The sequence below is a fragment of the Nicotiana sylvestris genome, chromosome 11 (assembly GCF_000393655.2).
Source record: "Nicotiana sylvestris chromosome 11, ASM39365v2, whole genome shotgun sequence".
Lineage (NCBI taxonomy): Eukaryota > Viridiplantae > Streptophyta > Magnoliopsida > Solanales > Solanaceae > Nicotiana > Nicotiana sylvestris.
Genome location: NC_091067.1, coordinates 18,716,204 through 18,732,341, shown reverse-complemented (window position 1 = coordinate 18,732,341; position 16,138 = coordinate 18,716,204). Strand labels below are relative to the sequence as shown.

The window sequence follows — 16,138 nt, the reverse complement described above, 5'->3', positions numbered from 1 at the left end:
GTTATCTACAAAATAAATTACACCTTCTTTATGTAATTAGATTACAACTAATTATTAATTTTTACATGTAATTAGATTATTACTAAATCAGTAGATTCATAACAATACTATTTAAGTTATTCATTAAATAGTAGTGGATCTAATAATCTATATAAGAGAGCCTAATATTTCATTCATTTCAGTATCAGAAATCTCTTTAGTAGATATACAAGAAAGATGGAACACTCTTTGCCTTTGTTTAAAGTTCTATTTCTCCTTGTGTTGTTTTCCATGGGCAGTGCAGGTAGGTACCATCTCTTTCATGTTAGATTTTCCATTCCCATAAAAAATAAGAGGAAAAAAAAAATCATTTTTGGAGAAGTATCACAAATTTGAATCTAGTGATCTTATTCTGTATACATGTTTTTGCTTTAGATATTTAATTTTTCTATCTTCAATCAATTAATTAATTAACTACACGTTTTCGAGGCCGGTCCTTGCTATGTGGCTAAGAAGCTTGATCACTTTGTTATTGAATGAAATAAGTTGACGTGATGATCAAATCTAGGTAAAATGTCACTACTTGGCCAAGCGTTATCAACAAAAGGTTTTATGTCGAAATTATAAACTTGTTAAAATCGGTTATGAATCTTCTATATTCATTCCGCTCTATTTTATTATATGCACATTAGAAGATTTATCATAATATAACCCTATGTACCTAACTCCCAACTTACATTCTTAATCAAATCTGGGATAGCTAAATGAAGTTCACATAAACAAAGTTTTTTTTTTAAATTTAAAAAGAGATCGGTTATTTATTTATTTATTTATCAGATGCAGGGAGTTGTATTAAACTCAGCAGCGCATTCAAAGGATTCTGTATAAATGGGGAAAAATGTGCAGATGCCTGCAAAATTGAGAGTTTTACAAATGGAAGTTGCAGTCACGGCCAATGCTACTGCACCAAGCCATGTCCTTCGAAAATGACCATTTCGCATAATTAATACTTACTAATATTTTATTTCTTTTAGTTTTTACAATATTATCTTCATGAGACTTTGCTAATCAAAAGTAATGTATCCTTTGTTGGTCAATTATAGAATAGTATTTTGGAGTTTTGTTGTTGTTGTTCTGAGACCCCACTTGTGTGAGTATACTGGATTTGTTGTTATAATTATTGTTGTATTTTAGAGTTTTTTATACTACATTCTAAGAACACCATAAATTAAAACGTATAATAATTTAGTGGTACCAACACGAGTCTCCTGCATCTTATGTAGGTTCGATCGACTCTCCGGAATCCTTTCCTCTTGCACATTATGTTTTTCGACTTCGATTCCTTCTGAAATTAAAAAATTGTGTCGCTAAGACAAACGAGAACGTAAAAAGAGTTGGTTCTCTTTTTTTTTTTTAAGGGAAAGGATACTTATATTAATAATAATAAAAATAGTAGCAAGTACTAGGGTACAAGACCCATAGTAGTGCCATTAGTACAAAGTTGTGCAATGCCATATAGGGGGGCATTGTCATTTCCTAGAGATGCTAGAGTGTCACATGCATTCATACTACATGACCTAACATATTTAAAACCCTCCTTATCCTTACAATAGACATCCATTGCAAAACTAGGTGGTGATACAAAATATAGAGTTTTATTATAACTAGGGTACTTTAGAGCTTCCTTTGCCATCTTGTGTGCTACCATGTTTCCTTCACGGAAGTTGTGCTTCATTATGATCTCCCCCTGCTACATTGTCTTCCCCATTAACCACTTGCATTCATGACGTAAAGCACTGTAAGTAGAATAATTTTCTTCGAGAAATCGAATCACCTCTGTGGCATCTATTTCTAGTTCACATGGGACAATATTTTCCTTGATAATCGTTTGAAGTGCATGTCGTAGTGCTAGGAGTTCAACCTGGATAGGAGATATTATTGGACACTTTTTGTAGTATCCCAATATCCATTCTCCTTTGTTGTTGCGTATTATTCCACTGATTCCTCCATGTAGACAGCTATTGTTGAGGGCTCCATCAAAGTTGAGAACTTGTACCAGTTTCTTGGAGGAGGGGGAGTGCCATTTTACCTTTATCTTAATTGGAATATTACTAGTAGTGGGCTTAGATGTGAGCAAGTGATATTCTAGTGTTTGTTGAAAGACCTTCATTGTGTTAATAGAAAGATTGGTGTTGTTTACATTATTATCATTTTTATTTCTCCAAATTGCCCAAATTGCAAATGGGAAAACTTCTTTCCAAGTGATGAGCTTGGTTGGTATTTGAGGTGCTTTTTTACGTAGTTTCCAACCATGCTCCATGACCCCTTGGGCGCGCCCCGTGGCATCCTAGCAAGCCTCCCAATGTCTAGCGCCACGGACGGCCCCATGGTCTTGGCCACGCCAAGTGACAAGCACGCATATGCGTCTGTCGCCCCACCAATATCCCTCGCCAGCACCCAACCGCAGGCAGATGGCAACAGCACCGCGCGCGGAGACCCTGATGCCAAAGACTATGTTGTTGACAACAGACCTATTTCTGCCTTGTAGAAAACTATGTCCTTTTCATTGTAAATATAGAGTAATTTTATTCCATGTACTTCCATTATATTTCTCTAACTTAATCAAGTCTAGTCTTGTAACTTTGGTTTATTTTTTTTAAGCATTATCTTTTAAGCTTTCCAAAAAAGTTGGTTCTCATATGCCAAAGGAGAGTGAATTAACATATGATACTATGTGAAATAGAATAAATCTGTCCTCGCCGTTGCTAAAATAGATTAGTTTTTATTTGGGTCAATTCTTCTTTTTTTATTTTTTTAAATGGAGGGAAAATCCGTAAATTTTGTATAGTTTTGGGGCAAAATTAATTTGTATCCTAATTTTTAATTTTTTTCTTCTCATTCCCTGAAAACAGTCTCTCTTTTGTCCTGCGCGCCTCTCCCCGCCACCCCGCCACTACCTCTACTATCAGGAAGGACTGCGGTAAACAACGTGAACATGTAAAATAAAATATTATTTTAATGTAGGCGCAAAGCTATATTTATATTATATCTATCTTATCTATATCTATCTATATTATATTAAAAGGAGAGTAGTGAAGCATGTGGTTAAGCCAAGTGGCAAGCTAAAAAGAAGTCACTTGGCAATTTAAAGATAACATTAAAAATTTGAATCATAAATGGAAACATAATTAATGGAAGTAGTTAATGAATCTTATACTTAATCTAAATAGATCTTAGACAAATTTAATCTATATATCTACATTTAAAGTTATATTTATAAGTATATTTATATCTATATTGATTCACCCATAGATTATTTTTTTTTTTATTAGCTAGAGATATTGGAGGTAAAAATTAATTAAAAATTCTAATCGAAAAAAATTAAAAAAAAATATAGAAAGGCGTAATTGAGATAACCTACGACTATTTATACATTAGAGTAAGTTAAAATATAAAATAAAATTAAAATTTTCTTAAGTTATTAAATATATATTGAGTTTAAAAATTAAATAAATTCAAGCAGCAAAATAAGATCTTAAATAAAGTATATAAATTATTTATAAGGTAAGAAAAAACTTAAATAATCAGTAAAAAAAATATTTTAAAAATAAGAATAATAAAGTCATATTAATATTGATAAATCGGGCAAACAAATATTTTATACGTAAATATTACTACAACATTCAGATATAATGTGTTCAAACAATTAAGAAAATATTTTTTTATTAATATTTGAATTGAGTACATTAAGATTAAGTTTGAAAGTATAACATAATTCTTTAAAAATGTAGTCAAATATAGAAAATAGAATAATAAAACTTATTTGAATTTGAGAAAGTTTTTTAATTTTTATCTATATTATATTAGAATGAATGTAGTAGAAATAAATATTAAATTCAAACAAGCTAATAAAAATCCACATGACAATGTAATAATATTAGGTATTTAATAATATAATATCAAAAATAAATAATAAATAGAGAAAAAATAAAAATTCAGATTTTTTATCATAGAGAAGAAGGGTAAAACTTATTTAAATTTGAGATGAGAAAGTTTTTTATATTATGATAAGAAAATTCATAATATGGATAAGTCCATGTAACTCAAGTCTAATGGATAAAATCAAAAACTAAAAATATTGAATAATAGAAATAAATTAGAGATAATATGAGATATTTATAAATCATAAGTTTAAAAAATAAAATAAATTAAATATACAATGCTTAAAATCTTATTAAAATTTAAATAATTTAAAATTTTCGAGCAATATTTTTAAAACAAAATAAATATTTATTTTATGATTAGAAATTATATATTTATCTATATTATATTAAAGAATAGTAGATTATAATGATATTAAAAAAAATTATAAGTTAATGAAAAGCCACATAAAACGTAATAAGACTATATAATAGATTAAAAATTAGCAAAATTATTAAAAAATTATTATTAGAAATGAAAGGGAAAGGCTATTTGAATTTGAAATTAGAAATTTGTTAAAACTACGATTAGAATGTCCAAACTATGGATAATATCACGAAATTGAAGTCTTATTTATGAAAAAATATTAAAATAGAAAATAAATTTCTAATATAGGTAATTTTACTAATAAAAATTAAAGATTAAATTTGTATTAAATCTAAAAAAGAAAGAAAATTTACGTAAGAAATAAAATGATAATGAAAATATTACTACAACATTAACATATAATGTGTTCAAACAACAAAGAAAATATTTTTCTATGATTAATATCTGAATTGAGTGCAGTTAGTTTAAGTTTGAATATATAGTATAATATTTTAAAAATGCGGTCCAATTTAGAAAATAGAATGATAAGAATTATTTGAATTTGAGATGAGATTTTTTTTATTTCATAAGTTTTTATTTTTTAAAATATTATGTAAAGAAATAAAATGACAATAAACATATTACTACATATATATAATATGTTCAAACAATTAAGAAATTATTTTTCTATGATTAAAATAAAATTTTAATAATATAAATAACTTTCTAATATAGGTAATTTTACTAATGAAAATTAAAAATTAAATTTGTATCTTAAAGTTAAAAAAAAATAACTGCATCTAATACAAAAATAGTTATAAGAGAACTCAATATATTTGTAACATAATCATCAAATATATGTATTAATATTTTAGACTAATTCAATTTTACAATTTAAAATAAAATATGATATTATTCTGGTTAAAGGTAAAAATTAATATAAAAATAATTAAAATTTATAGTAGGGAAGAGAATGTAGTAAAACAATAGAGATAGTGTGAGGATACTTATACATTAAATTAATTTTAAAATAAATAAATTAAAAAATTTAATTATATTTAAAAATATTACAATAAGTTTAAATGATTAAAAAAATTGAATGCATAAAAATATACCAAATTTCAAGAATAAAATATTTATAGTTATTAAAGACTATTAAAAGAATAATAAGAAAGATATTAATTAAGATAATAAAAAATTATATGATAGTAAAATAATTTTAAATAATAAATAATACAATAACTATAAGAAAAAATAAAAAAAAAATTTGCATAAAAATAATGTGATGAATAAGACATATTTAACTTTTAGATAAAAACAAAGTGATAGTAAGAAGTTTGTTAAAATAATATGATTTAATGTGCTCAAACAAGACAGATCGCAACATGATATGTTTAGTATTCTTTGATACTGACAGCAAAACGAAGTGCAAGTACTAAAATCAAGTAGTTGGGGTGCTACAAATAAAAAACAAAATAGGCTGTGCACTACGAAATTTGAACAATAATTTCATATCCTACTTCATAATTAATATCAATGTTATATAATTTTTATCTGAGAGGTTTATATTTTAAGGTTATTTGCACATGATTCAAATAACCAACATCATAGTTTAACATGATTTGTGTCCGCGCATCGCGCGGGTACTAATACTAGTATTATATTAAAAGGAGAGTAGTATGCATTGTGGTTAAGCCAAGTGGCAAGCTAAAATGAAGTCACTTGGCAATTTTAGGACAACATTAATAATTAAAAATTATATATAGAAACATAACTAATGGAGGTAGTTTAATGAATCTTATATATTATCTAAATAGATCTAGACAAATCTAATCTATATATCTATATTTAAATTTATATGTATATTTGTATCAATATCTATATCTATATCTATATATTGATCTACTCATAGATTTTCTTCTATGTTAGCTAGAAATATGGAGGTGAAAAATTAATTAAAAATTATAATATATATAAAGACGTAAATTGAGATACCTTATGACTATTTATACTTTGGAGTAAGTTAAAATATAAAATAAAACTAAAAATTACTTAAGATATTAAAGATTTATTGAGTTTAAAAACTAAATAAATTCAAGCAGCAAAATAAGATCTTACATAAAGTATACAAATTAATTATAAGGTAAGAAAAAATTTAAATAATCAGCAAAAGATATTTTAATAACAAGAAAAATAAATTCATATTAATATTGATAAATCGTGCAAACGAATATAATATACGTAAATATTACTACAACATTTAGATACAATGTGTTCAAACAATTAAGAAAATATTTTTCTATGATTAATATTTGAAATGAGTTTAGTTAGTTTAAGTTTGAAAGCATACCATTATTTTTAAAAAATATAGTCCAATTAAGAAAATAGAATGATAAAAATTATTTGAATTTGAGATGAGAAAGTATTTTAATTTTTATCTATATTATATTAGAATGAATGTGGTAAAAATAGATATTAAATTCAAACAGGCTAATAAAAATTTACATGACAATGTAATAATATTAGGTATTGAATAATATAACATCAATAATAAAGAATAAATAGAAAAAAAACTAAGATTTTTTATCATAGGAAAAAGTGTAAAACTTATTTAAATTTGAGATGAGAATTATTTTTTATATTATGATAAGAAACGTTATAATATAAGTCCATATAACTCAAGTCTAATAGTAAAATAAAAAATTAAAAATATTGAACAATAAAAATAAATTAGATATAATGTAAGGACATTTATAAATCATAAGTTCAGAAAATAAAATAAAGTAAATATACAATACTTAAAAATATTATTAAATTTTAAATAATTTAAAATTTTCGAACAATATTTTTGAAACAAAATAAATATTTATTTTATAATTAAAAAATCATATATTTATCTTATATTATTAAAGAAAAGTAGTTGAGAATGATATTAAATAAAGTTACGAGTTAATGAAAAACCACATAAAACGTAATAAGACAATATATTAGATTAAAAAAATAGAACAATTATGTTAACTTATTAGAAATTTAATATTAGAAATGAAAAGAAAAGACTATTTGAATTTAAGATTAGAAAGTTCTTAAAACTAAGATGCGAATGCTCAAATTATGAATAATACCACGAAATTGAAGTCTTATTTATGAAAAATAAAATTTTAAATTATCAAATAAATTTATAATATAGGTAATTTTACAAAAATTAAATTTGTATCTTAAAACTAAAAAAGAAAAAAAATTATGTAAAGAAGTAAAATGACAGTGAAAATATTACTACAGTATTTAGATATAATATGTTCAAACAATTAAGAAAATATTTTTCTGTGATTAATATCTGAATCGAGTGCAGTTAATTTGAGTTTGAATGCATAGCATAATTATTTGAGTTTGAGATGAGATTTTTAAAAAAAAAATATTACGTAAAGAATTAAAATGACAGTAAAAATATTATTACAATATTTAGAAATAATGTGATCAAAAAATTAAGATTTTTTTTTCTATGACTGAATAAATTTTTAAAAATACAAAATAAATTTCTAATATTGGTAATCTTAATAATGAAAATTAAAAATTAAATTTTATCTTATATCTAAAAAAGAACAAAAATTTAACTACATCTAATACAAAATTAATTATAAGAGAACTCAATACATTTGGAACATGATAATCAAATAACTTATGTATTAATATTTTAGACTTACGATTAATATATGAATCGAGTGTAGTTAGTCTGAGTTTGAATGCATAGCATAATTTTTTGAAAATGTGGTCCAGTTTAGAAAATAAAATAATAAGAATTATTTGAGTTTGATATGAATTCTTTTTAAAAAAATATTACGTAAATAATTAAAAAGATAGTAAAAATATTATTACAATATTTTGAAATAATGTGTTCATAAAATTAAGAATTATTTTTCTATGATTAAATAAATTTTTAAAAATATAAATAAATTTTTAATATTTGTAATCTTAATAATGAAAATTAAAATTAAAATTAAACTTTATTTTATAGCTAAAAAAGAAAGAAAATTTAACTGCATCTAATACAAAATTAATTATAAGAGAACTCAATACATTTGGAACATGATAATCAAATAACTTATGTATTAATATTTTAGACTAACTAAAAGTTACAATTTAAAACAAAATATGACATTATTTTGGTTATAGATAAAATATTAATATAAAACTAATTAATATTTATAGTAGGAAAGAGAATGTATATTAAAAAGAAAATAGAGGTAGTGTGAGGATACTTATACTTTAAATTAATTTTAATATAGATAAAATAAAATAATTAATTATACTGACAAATTTAAATGATTAAAATATTATGAATAAGAGGATAAAAGCATAAAAATATATCAAAATTCGAGAATAAAACATTTATTTTTATCACATACTAATTAAAAGATAATAAGCAAGACATTGATTTAATCATAAGTTAACAAAATAGTATATGATGGTATAATAATATGAAATATTAAATAATATAATAACTATAAGAAAAGAACAAAAAAAAGAATTTACGTAAAAATGATGTGATGAATAAGACATATTTGGCTTCCTGATAAAAATAAAGTGATTGTAAGAATTTTGTTAAAATAATATGTGTAAGCACGTGATTTTTGCCCAATACGAGAATTACTCCCAAAAAATCCAAAAATAAAATGATTTTTCTTTGGTGTGCAATTTTGTGATATTTTGAACAATTATTTGTATTTGTCTGTGCATGTTTATTTGTTAAATTAATAAAAATACAAAAATATGTCACATTTTGCATGTAGGATTTAATTCTACAATTGTTAGTAATTAAATTTGTTTTACAAAAAAATAAAATTACAAAAATAGGCATCGTTTGCATTTTTAGCATTTAATGTCCAAATATATAATTTTATGCTTAATTATTACTTAATTGTGCGTTAATTGTTATTGGGAGTTAATTTGCGCTTTTATAACTTAATTTAGTTCTTAATAATAGTTTAAGTATTTTTATAATTTAGTTTTAGAAAAATAAAAGAAGAAAAGAGAGCAAAAATATAAGGAAAGTCGGAATTGGGCCTCTTCTTCGATTTCAAGCCACAGGCCCAAAAAATGGCCCAATCTTCCCTACGACCCAGTCCATTTCGAACTGGGTCGACCCAGTCCATAACCCAACACCCCTATTATCTTACAAACAACACAAAACAAAAAGAAAAAATGAAGAAAACCCTAAAAAATGCTAACCCATCCGCCACCCTCCACTTTTACTTCTTCCTCTCCAAGTTTCTCCAAAGTTCATCCATGGCTGCCCCCCCCCCAAACCCCAGCCTGCAACGTCGACCACCCTCCCCCACGAACACCCCCTCACCCCGTCACACTCACACACACACGCACCAACACCTCCATAGCTGCCCTCATCCATCGAGCTTCGTCATCGTCAAGTTTGAGCTCATCCATCGTGCATCGTCTACTCTTTCTTGCTGCGATCAGTTGCTTCTCCTTATTGCTGCATACCAGCTGCTACATCCAGTCCTCGACGAACTGCTGCTGCTGCTCGCATTTTTGGGCGTCAATCTGCTGGCCATGGCAGCCTCATCATCCGTTGTTTCCGCTTCATCTTCCTGCGTCGTTGCTACTGTTTCTGCTTCCTTCTCCGACCACCCATGGCTGCGTTTGCTGCCGCATTACAGCGTTGTCGAGCAGCTGTTGCTGCGTCTCTTCTCTTCATGCTACTGCCTGCTCCGCCATTGTTGTCCGCTGCAACCTTCTTCACCACAACTGCTACTGCTTAAGCAAAAGCTTCGTCCAAACGAGCATCGTCGTCTCCATCGCTGCCACTAGTTGAGTAGCGTTGCTACTGCTGCCCGTGTCGCCACTGCTGCTGCATTTTTCTTCCAGCTATTTGCTGCTTCACTTCATCGTCTTCTTCGCTGCTATTGTTTCGTTGTCGCTTCGTCGTCTTCAAGTCTGTTTATGTCAAAGTTTCGTTGGATTCGTTTAAAGTTTGTTCGAGTTCGTCGTTGGTCATTTACGGTTAGTTGTTCCAAGTTTTGTTTCTGTCCATATTTTGTTTGATATTTTTCGGATCCGAAATCGATAAATGATTCAATTTTTGTTTTGTTTGTTCATCGTTGAAATAATTTTCTAGTTTGTTCATATGTTTTGTTGATTAAATTTTCAGATTCAAATGGAACTTTGATTAATTAATTTTTCAATTTATTTCATGTTTGTTTTATTGTTTAGGTAAGATTTTGTTAGTTTAATGTTGGTGAGATACAAATTGAAGTTTAATTAATTGTTTCTTCAATTTGTTTCATGTGTTTATGTATTTTTAGAAATTGTTAATATTGTTAAGTTCAAGTTTAAGTTCATAATTGTTTCTTCGTCGATCTTGTTATTTGTCTAAAAGAATTTAGTTGTGTTAAGGGAAATATGTTGATTTAATCGTTTGAATCCGTCATGCTTGTTGTTTAATATAGATTTCATTCATGTTCATACTTTGTTTGTTTGATCTTGAATCCGAAATTTGTGTAGCTTGATTTCTTGTTTATCATTTATGATTATTTCTTGAATTGGTCTCATAATCTTGTTTAAAGTTTAATATAAGAATTGTTTGTTGTAATGTTGTTAGAGTAGTTGATTTTAAGTTCAATATTATTGAATTTAGAAATCTAAATATACTTGTTTGTTGTTGTTGTTGAATCCGAAAATAGGATTGTTTGTTGCTAAAATATTGTTCAATCAAATTTTAGTTGTTCTTTGTTGTTCAATTTGTGTTCATGTGATTTGTTGTTGAAATGTTGAAGAAATCATGTTCATGTGATTTGTTGTTGAAATGTTGAAGAAATCATGTTCATGAAATTTGTTGTTTGAACATTGTTAGAAATTAATCATATTGTCTATATTTTGGTTAAGTTTGATTAATTGATGTGTTATAGCTGATGGGTAGTTTGGTAATTTATAGTACTTTCGGGGGTAAAATAGTAATTTGTAATAGGGTCGGAGGGGTAGTTTAGGAATTGTACATTTTGTAATTGTTTATATGAAGCATGGGGGACAAAATGAAATGGGGTGGGTTGTGATATAGTTATTTAATATAAAGGGGGGACAAGACAAATTTTAGTGTGGGGGAATCTTGTATTTGTTTATGTTAGGCATGGGGGACAAAATATAATGGGGTGGTGTGATATGTTTATTTAATGTAATGGGGATGAGTGGGAAGATAATGGGTTTGGTAGAGAAAAAGTATTGATTTTAATTGATTGAAAGATTTATGGGATGAGTTATATATAGGAAGTCTTGAAATCAGATTTAAGAAGACAGATAAGAAAACGAACAGAGAGACAAGAAAAAATACACACACAGACAGATACGAGAGAGAACTAATACAGATAAGAGAAACGAATCTGAAAGAAAAATAAGAGAGAGAAAAAAAGGCTGAACATTTAAGAGGGAGAAAATTCCGAAAAATATTTAAACTTTCAAAATAAAAACTAAAAAAAATATTCTGCTTTCTTTCATTGTTTGAAATCAGAATTAATTGTTGTTTCATCAAAGCTTGAAGCTTTTGTTTTTGGGATTACTACTCCACCGGTCTGTTACTGGGTTGTTACTGTTGCTGGGCAGTTGTTGTTGCTGTATTGTTATTACTGTTGCTGATTCTCATCTTCATTTTCTTTTGCTTCCAATATCAGGTATATATTTTAGACTCATGTTGTGGAAAGCTTCAACATTGCCAAATAAATGAAGTTCGGAATTATAATTATGTCTTTTACTCGTTTAAATCTATTAGTTTAAATTTCAGTTTTGTTTCAGCTGGTTAATATAGTAGCTTACATTTGATGTGAGAACTGTTAGTTAATCACCCTTTTGAAGTTCGTATAAATGTTGTAACAAAGTTATTTATTTCGAATTTTCATTCAGTATAAGTTGTATTTGAATCATCAAAATAGGGAACATGACAGAAAACTGGCCATTAATTGCATCTCTTAAAATTGCTAGTATAGACTAGTGTGGAAATGTCAAGACAACAACACTACTAGTCTATGTTGTTAAACATCTTATTTTTAAGGCTAAGATAGTATTGATTGTATCTTGTTCATATTTAGCATAATAATGGTCATGTTCACAATCAATAGCCGAAAGATGCATCGATAAAATCTGTTATATTCACGATATTGCCATATGGTGAATGGTGTAAGAGTATATTCATGTTATATGTGATATTGTCATATTAAGTCAACGATTTTTTTTATATATTAATGTTTGCCAAATAACTCGTATAGGTTGAGAATAAAAATTGGTTTGATTAAGTATATCTCGAATTCAATCAATAGCAATTAATCAAAAATAATTAGGCCTATCAGATTAGGAACAAGCAATGTAGAAAGAGATTAAATTTATAATGTGTAACAAGTTTAAGAATGTAAAAAAAAAAAACATTCGTTGCAAATGAAATAATGAGAATTCTTCGAAAATATCATTTCCTTTCAAGAATTGATTTTTTTTAGTTTCATACGCTATTCACATTTTGAGTATACATATGTTGTATTTACTAAAAATATTGTTAATCATATGTTTATTCTTTTCTTTAGATTTGAATAGCTTGGAGGAATATAATTCATACGCGAAAAATATAATTTGCAATCAACACTCAATAATGGTGAATTCTTTTCAAAGAATTTAACGGCATCTCAAAAATGGGAATTTCTCATGATTTTCACATAAAAATGTATGGATATAATAAACAATTTGTAGAAAATCCATAATACCATTAAGAATATTTTGTGTGATTAGGGATGCGTTCGCGTAACCTGATTATAGCTTTAAAAACAAATTCGGATTATGCGTTCGCGCAACTTCGAGCGAATTTTTAATAAAAAGAGATTCGTCGGAGGATCTTAAATTAATTTCATAAAACCCGAGATGTGCGGTTCACTACTTAATCATACAAAAAGTGCGAATGTTCTTGATTTTATTTAAAACACAATTTCGAAAAAATAATTATTTTATAATAAATATATTATCAATATCATTGTGTACACGTACGTGTGACACGATTTTTCACGTTAAAAAATATATAATATATAAAACGAATACACGTATGCGTGATTCGATTCGAAGAAGGGTCTTTAATTATAAACAATCTAAACAGAAGCGATAACAAAATCATGCAATAAAAAATGTAAAATCGAGATAATTAAGCCAAGAATAAAAACAGTTAAGCGACCGTGCTAGAACCACGGAATTCGGAAATGCCTAACACCTTCTTCCGGATTAACAGAATTCCTTACTCAGGATTTCTGGTTCGCAGAATAACAAACAGAGTCATATTCTCCTCGATTCAGGGATTAAAACTGGTGACTTGGGACACCCTAAATCTCCCAAGTGGCGACTCTGAAATAAATAAACAAATCCCGTTTCGATTGTCCTTTAATTGGAAAAAAACTCCCTACGCCCCCCGCGGGGGCGGTAAAAAGGAGGTGTGACAATATGATCTAATGTGCTCGAACAAGACAGATCACAATGGCATGTTTAATATTCTTTAATATCGACAACGGAACGAAATGCAAGTACTAAAATCAAGGGGTTAGGTTGCTACAAATATATGTTAAAAAGATTGATTGTCTACTACGAGATTTGATCAATAATTTCATATCCTGCTTCGTAATTAAATTCTCATATTATATAATTTTTATCTGAGAGATATATATTTTAAGGTTATTGTACATGATTCAAACAACATACATCGCAATTTGAAATGATTTGTCCGCGCATCGCACGAGTACTAATACTAGTTATATTAAAAGGAGAGTAGTGAAGCATGTGGTTAAGCCAAGTGACATGCTTAAAAGAAGTCACTTGGCAATTTTAAGACAATATTAATAATTAGAAATTATAGATAGAAATATAATTAATGAAAGTAGTTTAATAAATTTTATACATAATCTAAATAGATATTAGACAAATCTAATCTATATATCAATATCTATATTCTATATCTATATTATATTAAAAGGAGAGTAGTGAAGCATGATATTAAGCAAATGACAAGCTAAAAAAAAGCCACTTGGTAATTTTAAGACAACATTAAAAATTTGAATTATAAATGGAAACATAATTAATGGAAGTAGTAGTTCAATAAGAATTATTTTTTAATTATGATACAAATCCCTATTAGTAGTATAATCTATCTATATTATATTAAAAGGGGAGTAGTATGCATTGTGGTTAAGCCAAGTGGCAAGCTAAAATGAAGTCACTTGGCAATTTTAGGACAACATTAATAATTAGAAATTATATATAGAAACATAATTAATGGATGTAGTTTAATGAATCTTATACATAATCTAAATAGATCTAGACAAATCTAATATATATATATATATATATATATATATATATATATATATATGTATATGTATATTTGTATCAATATCTATATCTATATTTATATCTATATATTGATCCACTCATAGATTTTCTTCTATGTTAGCTAGAAATATGGAGGTGAAAAATTAATTAAAAACTATAATAAAAAAAAAATATATATCTATATTTAAATTTATATGTATATTTGTATCAATATCTATATCTATATTTATATCTATATATTGATCCACTCATAGATTTTCTTCTATGTTAGCTAGAAATATGGAGGTGAAAAATTAATTAAAAACTATAATAAAAAAAAAAATATATATATATATATAAAGACGTAAGTTGAGATACCTATGACTATTTATACTTTGGAGTAAGTTAAATATAAAATAAAACTAAAAGTTACTTAAGATATTAAAGATTTATTGAGTTTAAAAGCTAAATAAATTCAAGCGGCAAAATAAGATCTTACATAAAGTATACAAATTAATTATAAGGTAAGAGAAAAATTAAATAATCAGCAAAAGATATTTTAATAACAAGAAAAATAAATTCATATTAATATTGATAAATCGTGCAAACGAATATTTTATACGTAAATATTACTACAATATTTAGATATAATATGTTCAAACAATTAAGAAAATATTTTTCTATGATTAATATTTGAATTGAGTTTAGTTAGTTTAAGTTTGAAAGCATACCATAATTTTTTGAAAGTATGGCCCAATTAAATATAATGATAAAAATTATTTTTGAGATGAGAAAGTATTTTAATTTTTGTCTATATTATATTAGAATAAGTATGGTAAAAATAGATATTAAATTTAAACAGGCTAATAAAAATTCACATGACAATGTAATAATATTAGGTATAATAATATTATAAGCTAACAAAAATTTATATGATGGTATAATAATATGAAATATTAAATAATATAATAACTATAAGAAAAGAACAAAAAAAGGAATTTACGTAAAAATGATGTGATGAATAAAACATATTTGACTTCCTGATAAAAATAAAGTGATTGTAAGAATTTTATTAAAATAATATGATCTAATGTGCTCGAACAAGACAGATCACAATATGACATGTTTAGTATTCTTTAATATCGACAACGGAACGAAATGTAAGTACTAAAATCAAAGGGTTAGGTTGCTACAAATATATGTTAAAAAGATTGGTTGTCTACTACGAGATTTGAATAATAATTTCATATTTTGCTTCAAAATTAATATCTAATATTATATAATTTTTATATGAAAGATTTATATTTTAAGGTTATTTGCACATAATTCAAACAACATAGATTACAATTTGACATAATTTGTGTTCGCGCATCGTGCGGGTACTAATACTAGTTATATTAAAAAGAGAGTAGTGAAGCATGTGGTTAAGCCAAGTGGCAAGCTTAAAAGAAGCTACTTGGCAATTTTAAGACAACATTAATAAGTAGAAATTATAAATAGAAATATAATTAATGAAAGTAGTTTAATAAATTTTATA

The 16,138-nt window shown here is 26.2% G+C and overlaps 1 long non-coding RNA gene across 1 annotated transcript; it reads left to right on the top strand.

Moving 5' to 3' along the window:
- The first annotated feature begins 196 nt into the window (after window positions 1-196).
- LOC138882007 (uncharacterized) lies at window positions 197-1,100 on the top strand. Its single transcript, XR_011403464.1, has 2 exons — window positions 197-283; window positions 817-1,100. It is a non-coding gene; the product is annotated as an uncharacterized lncRNA (long non-coding RNA).
- Window positions 1,101-16,138: the final 15,038 nt, after the last annotated feature.